Below are 950 nucleotides of genomic sequence, written 5' to 3'. Positions count from 1 at the left end.
ACTTGCTCACACCGAGAGAAGTTAAAACCAGCAGCTCACTGAGGCAGACATCTTCTTTCTAAATTGTCCACAAATAAGCTGAAGCTTCCTCTTCAAGGGAAAAATATAGTGGGGCGTCAGTCACGGTGGTGCAGCGGGTAGAGCTGCTGTCTCACAGCGCCAGAGACCCGGGTTCCATCCCGACCACGGGTGCTGTCTGTACGGAGTTTGTACGTTCTCCCAGTGACCTGCGTGGGTTTTCTCCGGGTGCTCCGGTTTCCTCCCACACTTCAAAGACGTGCAGGTTTGTAGGTTAATTGGTTTCGGTTAAATTGTAAATTGTCGCTAGTGTGTGTAGGATAGTGTAAGTGTGCGGGGATTGCTGGTCGGCGCGGACTCGGTGGGCCGAAGGGCCTGTTTCCACGCTGTATAACTCTATGATTCTACATAGATACAATCAGTCTGAAGAAGGGTCCCGACCTGAATCGTCACCTATCCATGTTCTCCACAGATGCTGCCTGACCCGCTGAGTTACTCCAGCACTCTGTGTCTTTTGAAATAACGCGTTCAGTTTTACGCCTGTTTAAAACGTACAGGTTTAATTTATGTGTTTTTGAATTACGAGCTGCGTTTGACAACATAACCGAGAACTTACGAACATGAATACCACACATAAATACAATCAGGTCCAACTCAAGTACAACAGGTCGAGCAAAGGGGCAGATACAGAGTGCAGAATATAGTTCTCAGCATTGTAGCGCATCAGTTCCACAGACAAAGTCCAATGTCCGCAATGGGGTAGAGGTGAATCGGACAGTACCCTAGCTTATGGAAGGGCCGTTCAGAAGCCTGATAACAGAGGGGAAGAAGCTGTCCCTGAGTCTGGTGGTGCACGCTTTCAAGCTTCTGTACCTTCTGCCGGACGGGAGCGGGAAATAGAAGGAATGACCAGGGTGGGACAAGTCTGTGAT

Source organism: Rhinoraja longicauda, chromosome 23 (assembly GCF_053455715.1).
Source record: "Rhinoraja longicauda isolate Sanriku21f chromosome 23, sRhiLon1.1, whole genome shotgun sequence".
Classification (NCBI taxonomy): Eukaryota; Metazoa; Chordata; class Chondrichthyes; order Rajiformes; family Arhynchobatidae; genus Rhinoraja; species Rhinoraja longicauda.
This window is presented reverse-complemented; position numbering follows the sequence as displayed.